This window comes from Cryptomeria japonica, chromosome 1, assembly GCF_030272615.1.
Source record: "Cryptomeria japonica chromosome 1, Sugi_1.0, whole genome shotgun sequence".
Lineage (NCBI taxonomy): Eukaryota > Viridiplantae > Streptophyta > Pinopsida > Cupressales > Cupressaceae > Cryptomeria > Cryptomeria japonica.
This window is the reverse complement of record NC_081405.1, coordinates 395,110,808-395,132,429: the sequence shown is the minus strand read 5'-3', so window position 1 is coordinate 395,132,429 and position 21,622 is coordinate 395,110,808. Positions and strand designations below refer to the sequence as shown.

Genomic DNA, 21,622 nt, shown 5'->3' with positions numbered 1-21,622 from the left:
TTCACACACTATAAATTTTGAAACATGGATGTTCTTCTACATCGGCGAGATCATGAATGCAAATGGGTTAGTCAATTGGGATAGATTGATCAGTCATTACTTACACGAATAGTTGAGGAACTTGAAGGAAAGGAAGTCTCAATCCTTCTTCATGAGCTCCTACGTAATTTATATGCTTGCAAGAAGGGGGGATTTGATGGTCTGTCAGCAAGTGGAATCATGGGTTGCAGACCAGCACAGCTGAAAGTGCATGAGTGTTATCCTCGGTTGCATCTTCACAATGTTAGTTCTTACAAGCTAGCTAACGACACCTTCACTATGTACCTGACGCGACTTATGCAGAAAGAATTGCACATAAGGGTGTCACCACAAGCTAGGGCCCTGGTTCAGAAGTATGGAGCCACGTTCTTGCAGTTTTCGAAATTCACCTATATCAGGACGCAAGGATTCTCATTTCAATCATACAAATTGCCAACATATCCATCTGACAAATTCGTACTGCTTGAACTCATGAGACAATTAACAGCCTATGATCAACTACAGAAGAAGAAGAAGCAGTCTATTGAATTCCCAGTTGTCCTAGGTGATTTCATGGAAGTGTGCCCAGGTTTGGAAGTAGCTGAGAAAGCAAAAGAGGAATTAGCACTCTATCGCCTGCCATTTTATACATCCAGAGCTCAGTATGATCCTTACCACCAAATCAGAAAGGTTGCTGGTGTGAAGTTCATACACAAATTTCACTTAGAAGATTATTGGGCAAGCACCGAGGATGACCTTGAAGTCCAGAGGAAAATGTATTCAAAACTGCCCCTTAACACCATCAGGATAAGTGAAATTTACCAAGTGTCGGATCAAGTGAAAGAAGATTTGGACTTAAAGCAAACTGAATTTGAGGAAAGTGAAAGATCAGCCCATTCAGTTGTCAGACTGGTTGGAGCCCGAAATTGATGATTTGAATATCCTAGCTAGACCTGTGCTGAAATTCACTAAACACTGGGTTGATCGGCAGATAAGGAAGTTGACGGAAGGAAATGTTCATTCGACCTATCAGTTCATGGGAAGTCTAGATTCCCATAGTGAAACAACTAAAGGATCTTCGCAAGCCCAGGCAGATGGAGAAGTCGGGCTTGACAAAAGAAAAAGTGCTCCGAAGAGGCCAAGGACGGCAAGGAAGAAAGATATCCAGCAGGAAGTTCATCATGCAGCTCAACATGAAATCCATCAAGAAGTTCCTCAGGAAGTTCAAGAAATGCAACAGGAAGAACCTTTGAGAAAGAGAGCAAGGGTAGAAAGGGTGCAATCACCGGCAAGTTCTTCCAGTGTACAAGAGGTCGAGATGTTCGCACAGGAAAATCCAGTGGATCCACCTCCAAGCAATACTCCAGCACCAGATATACTCAACATTAGTGCTTCACACAACCCAATCAACCAAAAGGTCAAAGACAAGAAAGTCCTCCACACCAGGAAGAAACTCGTCAGGATAGTTTCGTAGAAGCCATCCTTGGTGAAATGGAGGAAGAATCACAAGAGCAAGAGCACATGGAAATCCATAGTCACTCCATTCTCGCTCCTAATTGGCTGATAGATAGACTAAGTAGGGAGCCGGAAAAAGAAATTGATCCAGCTCGGGAATTAGAAGAGTTGTTGAAGAGGATGGATCAGCCAGCAGAAAAGAAGGCTCCCCAAAAATTCTCCAAGGTCATGAGGGATGAATCCGGATCCCGGACCTTGCACATAGCTGAGTCGGCAGTGGAGAAGGATAGGAATGAAATTAGGCAGGAAGATTATGTTATCAGACAGTTTGATCTTGGTCCTGCCTCCACGGGACAAGTAATTGGAGACTTCGAAGGATCTTTCCTTAGCCATGAAGGAAAAGATGTTGAAGACAAAGGCAAAATGTAGAAGGCTACGGGAAGAAAATAGAGCTTTATGCAAGTACATTAGAAGTCTTAAACGGTCGCTCAAGGAAGCAAGTCCCTCATTCATTCCTCCATCCCTTCCTAAGTAAGTTGTTGATGACACAGAGGTAATCAGAGCAATGGCACAAAATTCCAAGGAGTGGGTAGAGGATGTCTACATTGTAGCAGGAAAATTCATTGAGGACTTCTCTCAGCTTCATTCTAGGTTCATGGCCCTTTTGAATAGATTGGAGTTAGCGGAAGGTTTGTGGGAGGATGTTCACATATATCAGGACTTAACCATTTTGCGGCTCAGGGCTCTAATGAAGATTCTGAAGCAAACACTAATGGATGGGAAAGTAATTCAGAAGAACGAGGTTTATGACTTTCATCGGTGGTTCTGTGTTGGTTTCTTAGGAAAGAACACCTTTGATAAAGTCAGCATGGAGTCTTTAACTTTGAAAGACTCAATCAAAAGGGTGTAGGAAGAAATCATCAATGCAATTGAAGCACTGTTTGCAAAGAAGTTCGATGAGAATGGAGTAACAGTGAACTCCCTGAAATCCCAGTTGCACGAGTTCTTCTCCGTAGGCTCATTCACTAAGGATGCCATTTGGCTTAATCAATGCTAGAGCCACATTCCAGAGAGCCATGGACATCATATTTGAGGATTTAATAGGAAAGTACATCATTATTTACATGGATGACATTACAGTTTTCTCAAGGAAAAGAGAAGATCACATTGAAGATTTGAGAAAGGTATTTCAAAGATGCAGAAAATATGGGATATCTCTTAATCCCAAGAACTGCATGTTCGGAGTCACAAAACGAAAATTGCTAGGACATTGTTATCTCAGAAAGAGGAATTTCCATTGATCCAGAGAGAGTTGAAGCTATATCAAAAATCAACCTCCCATGTAAGAAAGAACTGATGTCCTTCTTCAGTAAGATTAATTTTGTAAGGAATTTTATCACCAGATTTGTTGAGATAGTATGACCATTAAACGAGATGTTGAAGAAAGATGCCAAGATGGAACGGACAACAAAAGCAAAGAAAGCATTTGAAGAAATCAAGTCCGCCATCACCGAGGCTCCTGTTTTGGTCAATCCTAATTATACAAGGCCTTTTTACTTTTATTCTTTTGCTTTAGAACATACATGTGCTGCAATCCTTACACAGAGAAATGAAGATAAAGATGAACATCCCATAGCATTCATAAGCGCTCCGTTGAAAGATGCGGAGCTGAGATATCCAAATGTTGAGAAACGAGGTTATGCTTTGGTGAAAGTGATAAAGAAATTCAGGCATTATATTTTAAGGACGAATGTTTACGCCATAGTGCCAGATGCAGCAATTAATACACTCCTTATGCAGAACGAACTAGGAGAAAGGAGAGGAAAGTGGGTCACCACTATCCAAGAGTACAACATCGAGATCCAACCAATAAGACTTGTTAGAGGTCAAGCATTAACGCAGACTTTAGCAGTGGATAGACCCGGACCGGTCCAACAAGTCTATGCAATTGAGGATGTCACTGTAAATGAATGGTATAAAGATATTGTTTTCTATTTACAGAACCAGAAGTGTCCCACTCGTATGAGCTCCTCTCAGAAGAGAGCATTGAGATTAAAGAGTCAACATTTTATGCTACAAGGCTCGGTTTTATACTGAAGAAATCATGAAGGAATTTATTTGCGATGTGTTGGCAAAGATGAAGCAAAACAAATTATGGAGCATTTTCACAATAAATTTGGGACAGGTCATGGTGCAAGTTTGGCTACAGTGCGCCAAATTTTGAGGGAAGGTTATTATTGGCCTACTTTGTTCCGAGATACTCATGAACATGTGAAGACGTGTCACACATGCCAAGTAGCTACTTTCTGAGAGAAGAATTCAGCCATGTCGTTGCAACCTGTGATCAAGTCTAGACCTTTCACTATGTAGGGTATCAAATTTATTGGTATGATCAATCCGCTTTCCTCTGCACAACACATGTACATTCTAACCGCGACTGATTATTGTACTCGGTGGTCAGAAGCTCAAGTTTTGAAGTTATGTACAACTGATGTGGTAATTAAATTTTTAGAGAACATCATTATCAGGTTTGGATGCCCACATGCTCTTGTTTGTGATAATGGTTCTGCTTTTACATCATTTTTACATCATTGAAATTTTCAAATTGGGCTTTTGAATATGGTATAACCCTTAAGTTTTCATCAAATTATTATCCTCAAAGGAATGGGTTAGCCGAATCTATGAACAAGAATTTGCTAAGTGTGATCAAGAAACTATTAGAGAGAAACCCAAACGATTGGCACACACAATTGAGATTCGCCCATTGGGCAAATAGAACCAGAGCAAAGAGTTCATTAGGGGCTTCCCCATATTTTCTGGTATATGGCCAAGAGCATGTTTTCCCTATACAAGTGAGAATTCCAACATTGAGATTTATCTAAAGATTACATGGAAGGTGAAGACAGAGTGCAAAGATTGACACAATTGATGAATTTAGAAGAGAAGAGAGACATGGCATTAGAAACTTTCGCCAAACACCAAGGCGTAGTTAAGAGATGGTTTGACAGACAAGCACGGGTAAAAGCCTTTAGAATTTATGACCTAGTGTTGTATTGGGATAAAGCCCATGAGAGAATTAGGTTTGTTCTGAAACCCACCCCTTGTATCATAGTTAGAACAAGTCTACTTCCGTTTTACTTTAGGTTTAGGTCTGCTTGCTTACTGTTAGTTTTGAGGGATATCCGCTTATGATGTGGGAGATGTTGTCATTAAGACACACTCCACGTTTCATTGGTTTTGTTCGGTCCATTTCTTGAATGATACCCCATGAAGTTCTTTTTAATTGGAGATTGTTTTTGTATAGTGTGTCACAAGTTTGAAACAGTATTTTACGGGATTTTAAACCATTTATTGTATCTTGATGCTGACACCATTCGATTATTATATATTACACATTATTTTTCTCCGAGTTATTTTAATTTTTCAGGTGAAGTTGTAGCTAGTGAAAAATCTTATATCCTGCTTCAATGCCACTATAATTCTTGAACCCATGTAAGCTTCATTGCTTCCAAAGGAATTGACGGAATATGAAAGAACATGAAAAGAAAGTATCATCAAGAAAAGAGAAAAAAAGAAAGCAGTACAAGGAAATGAAATATTTAAAATTGGCTATGGGAACATACGAGTAACTCCACCAGAGCTATAGACGCTCGATCGGCAGTGGAGCAATATTTGTGAGATTACAATGATAACCATGTCGGGGCTATAGACGTTTGACTAGCAACGAGGCTCTATCCAAGTTGCTTTTGGAGTATGGACAACTCACGTAGCTAATCCCTTTGATCCTCTGACTTTACAATAATTTCACGAAGGTAATGAATGCAATTGCACGCACATGGATAACAATGACTAAGTATCTTGATACAATCTTTGGATACCTTCCTTTCAAATGTGTTTTCTAACTTTTTGCTATGTTATGCAAGGATTAATTGAATGTTCTAGAGTCGGATTGAGCTTTGTTCTTGAAATGTTCAAGAACATTTCTTCCGTGGAGTCGCCAAATGTTGTGACCTTTTCACACATTGCCCCATTGCAAATGGGGACCCTCTAACCTGCTTTTCACATCTTGTTAGTTTAGGGTTTTGGCAATAATCGGCGATTTTTTAGCTTCAAGTGTCCAAGTCTCGAGTTTTGAAATGTGATCATGCCTAATTGCTATTAGGGTTTTTGAGTTTTGGATAGGATCAAGTGCGTAAATGTCAGATGTATAGGTGATCCTAATTTTGTATAAGTGTAGACCTTTTGAGCGTGAACGAGTTTTGAAATGTCTAGGTCGGTGATATTTTTGTGCCCAAGTGTTAAAAGGTTCTTTAGGATTTGTTTTCTCACTCCTAGAAGGTTATTCAAGTTAAATTTGCACTTTATCCCGATGGTATTCCTATTTTCTTGCTCATATTTTAATGAATTTGGCTAAGTCTCAACCCGTAATGATGAAATTTGAATTTCCCCCATAATTCTGATGGACATTGTTTTTCCCCATTCAAGTTCCTAATGGAGGGCGACTTTCCACCAGGAAGGTAATTTTTTTACTGTAGGAAATTGTCCTAATTACCCACGTTTTTCCCCTAGGAGTGCAGATGACTTTGATGCGGATGAAATTCAATTATCCTAATAAAGTTTGATTTTCCACCAGGACAATTTGTAATCAAATTTAATGGATTTTTATGCAGAGGATTGTCCTGATGAATGGCTTTTTTATTGGGAATTTTATCCTAGAGGAGGGTGATTTTCCCCCAAAATAATGACATTTTCAATAAGTTTTATTTGGATTTTTTAATCCAGACATGGGGCGATTTTCACCAGGTGCCCAAATTTGGTTATAGTTTGAAAGATTTTAATAAAATGGGCCCAAATTTAATTGTTTCTGCATTTGATGACGATTATTTAATTATCAAAAACAATTATTAAATGATTTGCAACAATTAATGATTAAATGTTTTCCTATTGCAAATTGATTTTCCCAGGCAAGTTTTTTATCCCACATTGCTTGTGTGGTGAAACAACAAGGTGAAAACAAGAATAAGTATGCCCAACCAGCAATATAATATTATTATATTTGCTGATGTGATTGATTGAAGACAGCTAAGTGGCTGGCTGAGGAGCTTCTTTCCAATTGGGCGATTTTGGACACTTTCATTGGACACAATTGGAGAGCTGAAGCTGCAAGTGAGAGATTTATTTGCCTAAATACCCCTGGGCACTGTCATTAAAGGGAGGTTGCAGCGAATTTGGTGGTGATTTTGACCACATAAGGCGATTTTGGTGAGGTGGTGCCACCCTTGGGAGTTTGGCGATTTTGCTTGGAGGGTGATTTCCTTCATTTTGTGGGCGATTTCCTTGTATTTGCTGGTCACCATTGCTGTTAAAGGGCTGCCATTGTTCTCATAACTGCGTATTCCACCATTACTGGAGCTACTTTGACTTCCATGGTTGGTTGGAAACTCAGTTTTAAGACTTATCCTTTCATTTCCAGCTCATTCCCGCTTAGGCAATTTTGATTGAAGACCATTTTGGGAGCATTTTTGAGACATTTTCAGAGTTATTGCAGGTTTGAAACTCCACTTTCAGTTTGTCTTCAGAAATGGAATTCTATTCTAGCCTTCCACACTTGGGCAATTTCATTGAGGGGGCATTTTTAGGACATTTTGTGGTTATTTTCTGAGTGTTATATTTTCCTAAGGTGCTGGCTAGGTCTGAAAACTCCATTTTTAGACCTATCTTCAGAATTGAATCTTTGTTACCAGCCCTTTGTTTGTGCTCAGATTTGGCAATCTTCGCTTTGGGAGGTAAATTTTATCAATCACAAGTGTTTATACATGGTTGCAACCTTGTTAGGTGATTTTGAGTGTTGCAGGTTGTCTTCAGACCTACTGGCAGCCATTGTTGAGTTTGGAAGGGTGTCTTCAAACATTTAAAATTGAAAATCAGAACTTTGATCACCTTTTCCAAGTAAAATTTGACCTTTGGTATACTCCTATGACCCTAATTTTGATGAATTTTCTGGGTATACTAAGTGTCTTCAAACCTAGTTTTCCATATCACTAAGTCTGAAAATGAGGGTTTCTTGTCATATTTACATCCTATTTTCAGAATTTGTTAGGAATATGAATATAATTTTTGATTTCCACTTCTAAGAATTGTCTAAATGCTAAGAAATCAGAACTTATTTAATTCTGAAAATAGTGATCTAGATTAAAAAAATTCGAAGTTATTGACTTCTAGCATTGTATAGGTACCATGTCTAAATCCGAGATTGGAGTTTGGAAGGAGCAATTGAAGATGGTCCAGGAGGGATTATATCACAAACACAAACATGCATTTCTTGAATATGCAGATGCGGCAGAGGATGTTCGGAACGAAAAACCCGATTCCCTCTCCTACCTATGTGAACATCATGAGGAGTCGTATTTATCATGTCACTAGATATCCACAATCCATACAATGCAGCGAGTTAGTTCTGGAATGCGCAAGACACTATGATCCTCTCTCCAGAATAATTCGGACTCCCAAAGGAGTAACCATTGCCTACCTTGTGGAGGATGCGATTGCCGAAGTATTTGGAATTCCCCGCAGTGCAGACATGAAGGATAGAACGAAGGATGAATATGAAGCAAAGTACAAGTTGAAGGCGGATGCATGCAAAACCATAGTGCATAAGGAATGGATGATTGAGCCAAGGCCTCATCATTCCAAGGCACCAAAGACACTCATGTGTATAGATTTGAAAGAGGAATATAGCGATTTGGTATTCCTATTGAACCAAGTGATTAGGATGTCGTAGGGAGCCTTATTTGAAGGATGGATATTTTACTTTATCTACGATTGTACAAGAGGAACAATGATCAATTGGTCAAAAATCATCAGCGACAATTTGGATTTACAATTGAGAAATGTGGAAAGAACTAAGTCATTCGCCATGACTTCCTACCTTGTGCATATACTTGCTACATTTGCCACATACAAATGATTGATATGCAGAGGAGAAGTTAGGAATGGACAAGGGCAATACAAGAGTTATGAATGTTTATCCACAGCTAAACATGCATAGAGTTGAAGATTATAGGAGGGTGAATGATGCATTCACCATGTAGATTACAAGGATGTTGCAAGACGGAATCCACAAAAGGTTGTCCAAGGAGGCAACAAAATTATTTGAACAATATGGATCATGGTACGTACAGTTTCCCACTTTCACGTACCTAAGGATTCAGGGATTCGGATCCAAACCATACAAGCTTCCTAGATATTCTACAAACATAATGATCCTACTTGAGGTGGTGAGACAACTTCTGGAATATGATTTCCTCTAGAAGGAGAAGCACAGAACAAGAATGACTTTTCCTATTGCTATAGGAAAAACTTTGGAAGTGTGCCAATCTGTCGTTGTAGCTAGTACAGTGATTGATAAGCTTGCATTCTATCGCCTTGGAACCTATAAGAAAAGATATAGATTTGATCCGCATAAGAATGTTGAAAGGATCGGAGGAGATAGATTCATACACATGGTGGACATTGAAGATTATTGGGCTAACTTGATGGATGAACAAGCAATGAAGAGGAGAATGTGGTCCAAGATGTCTATGGATTTTCTGAGAAATGTGAACTCTTTCCCATTCCTAATCAGATATTGGATGATAGTGATCATACTCATCCATAGTATGAAAATGAAATGAAGAAATCTATCCTATTACCTAGTTGGTCAAAGCTAGAGATAACAGATTTGAATGTGCTTATGAGAGATGTCATGGATTTCTCCAGAGAATGGATGGACAAGCAGACGAACAGATTGATAGATATGGGCATTGTCTTCCCATATGAGAAGATGAAACAGGCGGAATCCTCTCTTGAGGATGATCAAAGAACAATTAGTGATGTGAGGATTCATGCAGATGAGGAGAGTCAAGCTCCTAAACGTAGGAAGAGTGTACCTAGAGAATCCAAGATGAAGGGAAAGGAGATAGTCAGCCATCAAAGAAGAAGAAACAAAAGCCTAGCACTCGTTTGTCTCCCCTTAATGTCCCATCGATCAAGGAGATTGACATGCCAAAACAGAGCAAGGAATTTGAACAATGCTCCAATACAATGATTTTACCAGATAATAATCAGGAGTTGCATGCTACAGCTCAATACGCGCTACCTAATGAAGATGATGAGCAGTCGGGATCTCCCACTATCCTATTGGAGGTTAGCTTGGGTAATAATGTTTATGATTTGACCAAGGACAAGGATGATGATGATGATGTTATCTCGGCACTGAAGGAACTCAGGAGATGTGTCATGATGATGGAATGGAAATATCCACCATTCTCGATTGGTTGATGAAGACCATAGAGAAAAGCAAGAAGATGGTAGAGGCTCAGCCTATTGATGATATTGATGACTATTTAGCCAGGAATAACAAGGAGAAAGAACCTAAGAAGACTAAGATACTTTCAAATATAGCTAGAGATGAAACAGGAATGAGGATTGCACAGGTTGCTATCCCAATTGATGATGTGACTCGAGATGATGCTACTCCTATGGATTTCTAGATCACTTTGGTTGCCCTTGGATGGACTACAAAAGAGAAAGAATTCCAGGAACTTAGTGATACAATTTGAGTGATCATTGCGAGGTTAAACACGGAGATTGAGAAGAAAGAGATGTACAAAGAAGAGAATATCAAGCTAAGAGAGTATATTGCAGGAATGAGGCGTGAGGATCCCACCCTTGTCTCACCTATTGCAATTGATCATGCACTACATTTTGATCATGAGGCAGCGAGGAGTATACATGCAGAGTTTGGCAAATGGATAGAAGATGTGAAGAGGCAAGCAGATGATTTCCTTACTCAGTTTGTCCATATATTTGATAGGACAATGGCGCTCATATTCTGGATACAGTATTTGGAGGGAGTTTGGGATGAATTCCAGCCTATTCAGGAGAAGACTATTCCCCACCTTAGAGTGTTGAAGAAAATTTCGATCTCCACATTGATTCAGGAGGGAGTTGTGCATGACGGCGATAGATATGATTTCCAGGGTTGGTATTGTCCATTGGCCATGAGGAAATCCACTTATGAGCATGCACAGAAGGATTGTGCAGAGATGGAAGGATCGATTCAGGAGATACAATTGAAGGTCCTTACATCTATTGAGAAATTGTTGGGGGTAGATGTCAGTGTTGCCAACAGTCTACACTTAGAAGAATTGAGAGATAAGATGAAGTTCATGTACTTCACACAATTGAATTCTTTGAAGAAGAGTCAGATAGATAATTTGGTTTCCTTATTGATTCATGTCCATAATTCACAGAAGCTTATGCCAGATTAGGAGAATACTTTGGATGCTTGTTCCGATGCGTTGGATGTGATTGATGTGCAGCAAGATACTTTTCCCAACATTACCATGGAGAAGTTAGATGCAATATTGGCTAGATTCCTGGAATATGCTATGACAGAGAGGAATGCAAGCCGGAATCTTCTAGAAGAATCCCTACTTGATGATTAGGCGCTATTCCATTGGGTCACATGTTGGTGGCTCTATTTTTTAAGTAAACCCTAATTAGGGCAACTTTAGGGTTGTGTTGGCATGACCTTGACCCTTGATTTTGAAGAAATCTTGGCCATCCATTTCTTTTGAGGCTCTATATAAACCCCATTGCCTCTCATTTGTAAGGGAGAGATTTTTGAGAATTGTCGGTTATATGCTGCAGATTTGAATACAAGTCATTGTTCCATTGATGGCAATTTTGTTTAAGTGTTGCAAGCATAGTTTAAAAAATCATGGACTCGCCACGGACTCGCGAGTCCTTGGGAGCCATGAGTCTTTGCGAACGATGCAAAGACTCGCGCGAGTCTTTTGCTCGGACTCGCGAGTCTTTCGCAAGGACTCGCGCAACCCAGAATAGACGCCCGAAAACACATAAAAGTCACTTTTGCTCAGACTCGCGCAACCCAGAATAGACGCCCGAAAACACATAAAAGTCACTTTTTTAAAAATTTTGCAACTCATTTGGCATTGCCTATTGGTTATAGCAGGTTTGTAGGGTTTGAAGGAGGAGAGGGAAGAAGATAAAATCAGCAAAAGAGATCTAGGTAAGGATTTTTTCTCTTTCTGTTTTTTTCATTTGAATCATTTCAATGTTTTGAAAATCAAAATAATCTTGAAAAACAAGGGGATATGTTGCCAAATTTTTTTCTATTTCCTTTCCTACGTTATTTCCTCATTTTTTTTCTTGTTTTTGAATGCTATTTTTCCCAAATGATTCATTGTCATTTTTTTTGTTGATTTTCCATTAAACCCTACTGATTTTATTTTTTTTCAAGTTAAATCAGCAATGGCAAGTTCAACTCCAAGGGCAACCCCAAGGTCAGCAAGACAAAGAGATAAAGCATGGAAATATGGGATTCCAAGAAGCAAAAAGGGGAAGGTCACTTGCACCAAATGTACAAAATGGATGGCGGGTGGAATCAATAGATTAAAATACCACCTTGCACAAATACCTGGATATGGTGTGGAGGCATGCCCCAAATCAACTCCTGAGATTATTAGAGAGATGAAGGTCATTCTTGCTGAGAATGATATGCAAAAGGAAGAAAGGCAAAAAACAAAAGAAGCCATGGTAGTTGCAATGAATCCCACATTGTCCACTTCGGGTCCCATTGGTCACACTCGTGGTCGTCAGTCACTTTCATCTTTTGGTGACAATGAGGGTGAGGCTAGTGGCACTCCTGTTAGATTAGACCCTAATTTTTTTGTACCACGCAATGTTCCAGGTGCACAACCTTCACTTGAAGGTACAGGATGGAATAAAGAGAAGCATGAACAAGCACGGATAGCAGCTTCAAACTTTTGGTTTTACAATAATCTATCTTTCAATGCAGCAAACAATGTGTATTGGGAAGGTTTTGTTAATGCATTAACAGTTGCGGGTAAGGGGCCCCAACAAGTTATAGACTTCAGTGGGCCATTGTTAGAGAAAGCTGTAAAAAATACACAAGGTGTGTTTGATGATCAAAAAAGGTATTGGAAGAGAAAAGGATGCCGCATTTTATCTGATGGATGGACAGATGGACGGAATAGGACTCTTCTCAACTTCTTAGTGGCTTCAAATGGTGCAATGGTATTCATAAAGTCTATTGATGCCTCAAATGAAATAAAAAATGCAGAGACTGTGTAATTTGTTGGATGGGGTGGTTCAAGAAGTTGGAGTTGAGAATGTTGTCCAAATTATCACGGACAACGCAGCTGCATATGTATCTGCAGGTAGAATGCTTATCGAGAGGCATCCTTCGATTACATGGAGTCCTTGTGTTGCACATTGGTTGGACTTGATGCTAGAGGACATTGGGAAGATTGGATGGGTGAAAAAGGTGGTTGAAGATGCAAGAAGTGTCACCAAATTCATCTACAACCATACTTGGGTGCTTGCTTTGATGAGAAAAAACACAAATGGCAAGGATCTTGTGCGACCTGGAGTGACATGATTTGCTAGCCACTTCATCACTTTGCAGAGCATTCTTAGTGCCATTCCTCATCTTAAGCAGATGTTTGTGTCAGATGCTTGGTTGGGGTCTGCATACTCCAAAAGACCTAAAGCAGAGAAGATTGTGAGCATTGTTTTTGATGAAGGGTTCACCAAAAGTGGAGAGGAGTTGACTGCGGTAACAAACACAAAAGTAAACTTTATACAATCTTGTCTATTTGCTGATTTTATTTTTTAGGGGTTAATTTTGTACTAATTTAAAATTTGTTTTCATTTTTTTAGGTGACAGAACCTTTGGTAAGGGTTCTTCGTATGGTGGATGGAGAGGGCATGTCGATGGGTTTCATTTATGAGGCCATGGATGAGGCCAAAGAGGCCATTACACATTACTATCATGGAAATACAAGAAAATGTGAAATCCTTTGGCGCATCATTGATCGTAGGTGGACAAACCAACTCCACCAACCGATACATGCCTTCGCCTACTTTTGGAACTCGAAATTCTACTTCTCTAATTCATTTAGGGCTGATGAGGAGGTCATGGCAGGTGTTATTACATGCATTGATAACATGGCACCTGATCCTGAGTTGAGAGACAAGGTTCTTGATGAGTTGGAGGTGAGATTTGACATTTGCAATTGCTCTATCTTTATTTCTGAATTCGGAAATGTTCATTATTGAATTTGAGTTTGACACTTTGACTATCTATTTCTGAATTTGGAAATGTTCATTATTCAAGATCTACAAAAGTGCAGAGGGGAGACTCTTCTCATCACAACTAGCAATTGATAGGAGAGGAAAACAACAACCAGGTAAAAAATTTAGTAACTTAGTTCAATAGTGCAAGAAAAAACCTACAAACTTGATTGTTACATTTTTTTCTCAATTCTAATATTTTTAAATGTTTTTTGTAGATTTATGGTGGGAGAATTATGGTGCTGGCACGCCTAATCTTCAAAAGATAGCCGTCCGTGTTTTGTCTCAGCCATGCAGTGCTTCTGGGTGTGAACGAAATTGGACTGTATTTGAGAGCATTCACACAAAGAAGAGAAATAGATTGACACAAAAACGGCTCAATGATCTAGTATTTGTTCGGTACAACCTTCGCCTTCGAGTTAGGCGGGTGGAGGGTGTTTCACATGAGGCCATTGACTTGGATGAAATTGATCCATATGGTGATTGGACCGTGAATGAACAAATTGATGGTGACGATGTCCTCCTTACCGAAGAAGAAATTGCATAAATAGAGAGAGGAGCAGCACAAGATGCAGAAGGAGCAAGATTGGATGAAATGGAGGACGAAGATGAGGACGAAGATGAGGACGAGGATGAGGACTTTGACTTTGAAGAAGAATCATCTCACCATTTAGATACCACAACACCCACTGCTACTACTTCTAGCTCAAGGCCTGAAAAATTGAGCTATATTAGGAAAAATACAAAGAGGAAGATGTAGTCTTCTCTTTGGTTTGTTCATTGTTGTTTTACACATTTGGAGTTGGACATATCATTATATGTAATTTTGTGAACATTTATAAACTTATGCTACTATTATACATTTTAGAGTTGAAACTATGAGTATGAATGATGAAATTTCAAATATTGTGTGTTTGTAGATCATACGACATGTGTAATGTTTCAATTATGGCACTTATGTTCTCTAAATGCATTAATTTCTTTATGTTTTTTTTGTAAAACTATGGTTTTTTTTTTTGCCGAGTCTTTCACGAGTCCGAGGCCGAGTCCAAATTTTTGGTTTGTCGAGTCCGTGGCAAGTCCGAGTTTTTAAACTTTGGTTGCAAGCATTTGTGGTTCTCATTGCCTCCAAATTAGATTACAAATTAAGATTAGAATTTACTTTCAAGTATTTTAGATTGAATGAAGGAAATTGTTGAATGCATTTGTGTGGAATCCATTTAGTCCATACCACTAGCCTCTTGATGATTGTAAGTGCGCCTTGTGTGGTCAACTAGAATTTTATGCAAATTTAACTTCAATTTTTATGCGTCCATTGTTATGCATTAATTTCAATGGTATCAATGTTTGATGGTAATGATTTGAACATCTTTGAAAAATACCTTAGATGATTGCACTGAGCTTGTGTCAAATTGTTTGATTTGATGGTGAGACCTTGTCCAGTAGGACCCCATTGAATCATTCACCTTTTTCTTGCATTCTAGGCTTTCGAATAGAATTCCTAAACCCTATTCCTTTTGTCATTTTTTTAGAAACCTTTGTTAGATTAGAACCAAGAACTTCATTGCAAAATCTTAAGTTATAAGCATACCTATTCCAAATCTAGATTCATGAAAGATTTCTCACATCGAACAATTACGTAAGTCCCCAAGTGAAAACAGCATTATCACATCAAGCCATTGAGTTATCCACATGTCAAGAACTGATCGTAGAAACCTTGGAATCGTCTTAGTTGATCAGATATTTAGCATCAGAGGTGATTTTGTTCAAGAGAGAGTAAAATACTTTGGTATTTTATTCTATGTTCATATGTGCATAAAACACACATCAACAGTACCTTGCTGTTGGTTGGCATTTCTAACTCGTATGCCACCTCCCCAATGCCCCAAGTGACTCTGAATGGACCATAGAATCATGGCTTAAGTTTCTCAGTGCAACTCTGTTGACGTGTCTAAAATCGTGGAGATACGACTTCATCCGGCCAACGCAGAATAGAAATGCTAACAATCCTATCCTCTCTTCAGATAAGGAAATCCCTAATGATGTGTTAATTTGATCAATGGGGATTACCTCAATGTTTCGGTTGTCAGGTCTTGACTGCAGGATAGCTTAGTAGTTGATGTGCTTTGCTGGAAACACAAAGGGGACTTACGGTTAGACGGAATTGATTTCGTACAGGTTCCCTAAAATCTTACAGTCCTATCTCATCTGATTTGCTTCTAACTGATGCTATTATAGCTTGACTGGCAGGCTTCTTTAATAAAAGGGAAAAAGGGAGGGATAAGGATAAAGAGTGAATAAGAACAGCTAACTAATTTAACTAAGATAGCATATTTGAACACATAGACGAAAGAATTAAAATAACTAGGAATTACTTTGCCAGCTAATTAGCACAACTAGGTAAAAACCAGTGCAATCATCTAAGGATTTTGAATTTTCAAGCTACCAAATACAAATGATGGACTCTTACACCCATCCATCCAAATCTAATAACCGAACTTAGCACAAAAGGGGGGCTCAATCTAACCATGCAGAGGAAACAATAATCAACTATTTCCTAATTGTATGAACCAAGATTTTCCATCAAATACATGTATAAATAACTGTTTGAAAGTAAATACAGTTGCAGAAATATAAAATAAATGGAGAAGAGGACCATGCACTCACAGTAAAACAGACACAGCTTTAACATCCATTAAATTCTGTATATATTTCGCCAGAGTTTTTGCAACAATCTTTGTTTTCTGCCTCTAACAAAGGAAAAACTAACTCTTTTATATAGAGTTTCCAAAATGGATGAATGGCCAAGATTAAACTTAAACAAGTGGGTCAAATTCATCCTCTATCAAAACTGCCCATACCCATAAATGGGAGGCAAAATATCAACAACAACAGAAGGAGAAACAATAACTACCAAAAAGGTAATCAATAACTACCCAAAAAGCTGCTCCAAAAAGTGCACATGCACGGAGCTCAAGATTTACAACTGTTTTGGTAGTTAGGAATGAACTTTATGTCTGAAGAGTGCTTTTTAAGATTTAAAAAGAAACTTATATTTTAGGAAAGCACTTTATCCTTCTCTACTGTAGACCCTTTTTCCAAAAATTCATCCTCGTCGTGCAAATATTCCTTCTAGATGTCTCGTCCTGCTACACGCTCTGTCCGAACGTATTCCTGAAATCTGATGCATAGTTGAAACAGCACCATGCTCGGAGGCATAGGAGGATGGCGTATTTTATATTGCATATCCTCCAAGTGGCGATCTACATGCTTCAACCCATCCTTCCAGTCGGACCGATCAGCCTCAAAACTTAATATGTTCGTATGCAGCCCATTGGCAAATTCGAGGTCCTCTATGGAGTATGTGACCTTATCAATTCTCAACCTATCCTCCCAGCTTGGTTGCACTTGATTATCGGAGAAACTATTTTTCCAGCCAAGGACCATTGATCTGAGGATCTTTCCACCAAGATCCCTCATGTTCTTCAAAATTTCCTCGCACTCCTCTTGCCCTTTATTAATGGTATCTTATGTATCATTCTTCATGTTGGCAATCCAGTACCACTCCTTGAAAGTGTTGATGTCATAGGGATCCAAGATGGTAGGCAATGTGGGAATCTACGTGTGGGTCCAGAAAAGAGCGCTTATGAGGGGAAGAATTGTACCAACCACCTCATGCATCTTGAAACATTCCATCTTCACTTCAAACATCCTAACGTGGATGATCTCTCGGTGGTGGGCCATTTCCTTCACATCCTCAATAATCCGCTCCCTTCTCTTTAATGTCCTGAATCCATTCTCTGACGACCTTGGCGGTATCGCGCACTCCTTCAAACTCAGTTGTAGTCCTTTGTGCTAATGCCAATGGGGGAACATGGGATTCAACGGCATGTTGCAATGGTTTCGGCAGGTGATCAATGTACTCCTCAGCTTGCTCAGCACGAACTTGGTACATGTCTCTCTCAGCAGTCATTTCGTCGAGCTGTTTGAGCATATTCTGCATGGAATCCTTAAACTCTTCCCTTTCCTGCTCTTTGGTGGCTCGCCCTATTGGGATGGTCGCAATAGTATAATCGGCCAATGCAATGTGATCTGCTGGCTTATCTGCAGGCGGGGTAGCGATATGAATGGTGTGGTTCCTTTGCTCGTCCTTAGTGATCCTAGAGTAGGTCTTGGGCCTTTTCTTACCTTTGAATTTTATCTCTCCTATTTCTCTAGGTTGATAGGTGGCTTGACGGCCGCTTTCCGCTGCGCACGAGCAACTAGCCAATCTTCAGGGATAGCCTATCCAAATGTTATTGCTAAATTCCCACTCTGTTCCTTGGAGGCTTCACAGCTTGCACCGAATTTTTGAAATGCACATCGAGGGCACCCAAGATCATGGGGAAGGTGAATCTGGACTGCTTCTTATCTCTAACTAGACTGCCTGCTGGGTGTGCCTGTCTTGCAACTTCCATAAGGACTATTTTGTTGTTGGATAGCGTGGAAGTTGAAATGGTGTTCCCTCAAAGCCTGCTATTCTGATGTAAGTGAACCTAGGAAACTGGATAAACCATGCACCATACTTCTGTATCAAAATGGTAGCCTGCTCTGAAAGCCTTATGTGCAATCCTCCTTGCATCAACCTGACTAGGCGCATCGTAAAGGCATCATTGACACACTCATACTAACCAATTGCGTAAGCAATGTTATTTTTTTCTCTGAGCTATGTCATAATAATGCAGTTGAGTAGCATTCATACACCTTTACCTGATTCGGCCCATTCCCAATCTCACCTTTCTTGATTAACCCTGTCAATGGTTGGTGTCGGGCAAACATGTAAATCAAGTAGGAAGTCATAGTGAAGTACTTTTCTTCAAGCTCGACCAGCTGTGTATGGATATTGTCGCTGATGATCTGAGCCCAATCGAACTTGGACTTCCTAGCAAAGACCTGCTCAGTAAAGTAGAACATCCATTCCTCAAAAAAATTAGATTGAGGGAGTCCCATAACCCGACTGAGTAAGGTGACAATATCACCATACTCATTATAAAAATCACTTCTGGGGGTCTTTTTACTAATCCTAATGCTTTGGGGGCCTTCTTTCTTTGTACCATTCTTCATTTATCAACGTCTTGCATTTAGCAGGATTCATGTCATAAGCAACTTGCGCCTCATCAATAGTTGTAGCAACAGGATTATTGGGAAATGGGATATCAAATGCCTCCCCAATGGCCTCAGGTGTGAAATCAGCTAGCAACACCCCCTCTAGGACCACTAATCTGGTTTCTGGCTGATAATGTCTAGCAGCCTCAACCACTAGTTCATAATTTTGCCGCCTGAGCAATACAGCTCTCCATCATCCGCCTGGGCTTGCCATAGGCATTTGGAGAGTATACCCTGTTCTTGAAATCCTGAATGTCTATGTGGCCCAAATCAGTGTCACCTACATTCTCCCATATGCTTTGGACCTTCGACTCCCTAACTCCTCCCCTTTGGTATTGGTACTTCATTTTCTCGCCTCTACGGGGGATGTCAGACTTGGAAACCCGAGACGTTCCGGTTGCACCAGGTGTCTTTGAGGATTCTACCACCGATCTAGGCATTTATCCTACACAACCGGACACAGATTACGAGACGAGATAAATGAAGCGAACGGGTTAGCCAAAACAGAGGACGATGTTAGCGCATAAAACCAATGATTAATGGGAATATCGAATTTGAAAAAAGCATGACGCTTCAATAAAAAGAGCTTAATTGGAAATGAAATGCTATTTAAAACAGGAAATTAAGTTGGTTCTGTTTAAAATTTGCTACTTGGAGCGGGTTCCAAAAAGTGCCACTTCCGACCAATTACGATGGTACGGGCAAATGCTCAATTTTGCAGCTCAGGGCTCGGATGTTTTAATGATTCCTAATTTTTTGTGCTTGGAAAAGAGTTTTGCCTAAGTTCAGTTTTTTTAAATATTCAAAATTTATGTCTGAATTCTATTTCAACGATCAATTTTCCTAGCCGGTTTTGCTTTTGCGTGCTATGCTTGATACTTTCAAAAAATCATGACCAATTTTGCAATATTAACGATTTTAAAGGAGGGAATCGAATCCTACCTAGCGGATTGCCCAATTGTAGAATGAACTTCGGACACTTGGGCGGTTTTGCAAAGTGTAATGCCTTTCTAATTGCCCTTTTTGCACGATATTGGACTGCAAGGTTTTGCAAGCTGCTGAGGTAAAATGCCGCCTCTCTATCTTCCCCTAACTCGTGTTTTCGGGTTGGAGAGGCTAAATGAAAATGCAGAGATAAAACCCTATCACGCGAATTTGGACTGGGAGGGCCTTTAACCAAGTTCGAAGAGTTATAACGCCTTCCTCTGCCTTTGCAACTTTCATGTGTCTGTCAATTTTCGAGGTAGAACCACTAAAACGCACACTTATAAAGTGACGCCATGCCCTATGCCTTGGATTTTCAGGGCGAAATAATAAAATGCAAACTTCACGATTACCAAAAAAAAAGACACTCTTCCCTATGCCTTGCACGATTCTCCCTCAACGGTGGTGAACGCAGTCTTCTGAAAAGTTTTTAAAGCTCCGCGATTTAACCCTTGGTATTTTCGAGGTATAAGGATAAAATACGAACTCCAAAAGTTAACGCCCTTTTAAAGTTTCGCGATTTTCACTTAACTCGCGTTTTTCGGGGTGAAGGCATAAAATGCAAACTTCAAAAACGCCTTTTTATCATTTTTCGCGATTTTTGACTGTTTGGTGATTTTCGGGATAGAATGATCTTTTGCCAACTTAGTAAAACGCCTTACTACTTTACTTTCGATTTTCGGCTGGGGGCCGATTTTTGCAAGGTGTTTAAGTTATCTTTTTAATGCCTTTCTATTGACTTTTCGGGGTAAAGGACCCTTTTGAAAAAACATTTTAAAGTTGCGCGAATTTCACTTAACGTGCGTTTTTCGGCCTGGAGAGGCCTTTTGAAAAGCGTTTCTATAAAAAATGACGCCACACCCATGTGTAGCGATTTTCGGGCTGGGGATCGATTTTGAAAAGGTTCTAGAAATAACACCTTTTAACTTGCGCGATTTTCCTCTTGTGATTTCGGGCCAAAACAATCTTTGAAAAGTTTTCAAGTTTAAATTTTAACGCCTCTATGGCGATTTTCGAGTTAAAAGCACCTTTTGAATATTTATAAAAAGGACCCCTTTTATCATTTTCAGGCCAAAAGGACCTTTTGCAAGGTTTTTATCAATGCCCTTCTTGCTTAATTTTGAATTGCTTGCCCATTTTCGGGTTGGGGGGACAAAATGCTAACACTTAAAAATGACGCCATTTATCATTTTCGGGTCAAAAAGACCTGAAGGCATTTTAGAAAAGTTTTAACGTTAAAGCCAAATTCAGCCTAAAAGGCCATTTTGCAAACCCATGGACAACTGACACTCTTGCCCACATAGCCAATTTTCACGCGAAAATTAGTCTCCCTAGGATTGATTTTGGATATTTAAAGTTTCGAGACTCCCTGCAAATCCAACCCTTGGCCCTGCAACTTAAATTAATAGGCGCTTCAAAACTTAATGGTTGCATAGTTCATGATTCATGATTCAATCCCCTCATCCCAGAGGGGACCATTGCTGACCTCTTACGAACTCCTAGGGACTAGAGGAAACGGGCGGGCTTACTCTCCTGCAAGATCATTGCTTCACTACTACCTGTTGCACCTCAAAATGGCAAATAAAATCAAAATCCTACACCGAGCAAGACGAAAATCAGAAAAGAGAAAGGGGGGACCCTGTCGGCGACAGGGAGTGTGTGCAATGCACAACAAACTCCTCTTCAAAGAAGACTGTCTATAGGGCTAAAGTCTCAAATAAACCATATCTCCATCCTCAAATCTACACTCAACCCTATGTTGTTCAGCATGTAACTTCTACTTGTTTTGCATCTACCAGATGTTCTCCTTCAATGCCCTCAGAATGTCCCAACTCTCCTGCAATAAATCTTTTGCCTT

General features: G+C 39.6%; 1 protein-coding gene and 1 long non-coding RNA gene across 3 annotated transcripts in view; one reads left to right on the top strand and one right to left on the bottom strand.

Moving 5' to 3' along the window:
* The window catches only part of LOC131070936 (uncharacterized), a 98,655-nt gene that overhangs the window by 22,406 nt on the left and 54,627 nt on the right, over positions 1-21,622 (bottom strand). The gene's annotated exons all lie outside the window — the stretch shown is intronic.
* On the top strand, positions 13,516-13,989 carry LOC131874630 (uncharacterized). Its single transcript, XR_009372021.1, has 3 exons — positions 13,516-13,557; positions 13,679-13,751; positions 13,854-13,989. It is a non-coding gene; the product is annotated as an uncharacterized LOC131874630 (long non-coding RNA).